The sequence below is a fragment of the Populus euphratica genome, unplaced genomic scaffold (genome assembly GCF_000495115.2).
Source record: "Populus euphratica unplaced genomic scaffold, PopEup_1.0 scaffold330.1, whole genome shotgun sequence".
Classification (NCBI taxonomy): domain Eukaryota; kingdom Viridiplantae; phylum Streptophyta; class Magnoliopsida; order Malpighiales; family Salicaceae; genus Populus; species Populus euphratica.
In genome coordinates, this window is record NW_011500217.1 from 182,578 (window position 1) to 182,845 (window position 268).

Sequence of the window (268 nt, forward strand, 5' to 3'; positions counted from 1 at the left end):
AGCTAGACATTATTTAACTTTTACCTTTTTTTCATGGCTTAGAATTGGAAAATCTACACTTGCATTTAACGGAATTTGTGGAGGTTTGCAGCACATATAATGATTCAAATTATAGCATGAAAATCATCAGATTAAAGCTTTTTCTTTTTCATTAAAAGATAAAGCTAAACTATAGCTACAAAATTTGAGACCTAGATCCATTTGTGCTTAGGATGAAATGCAACAACAGTTTTTAAAGAAGTTTTTCTCATCTCATAAAACAAACTCT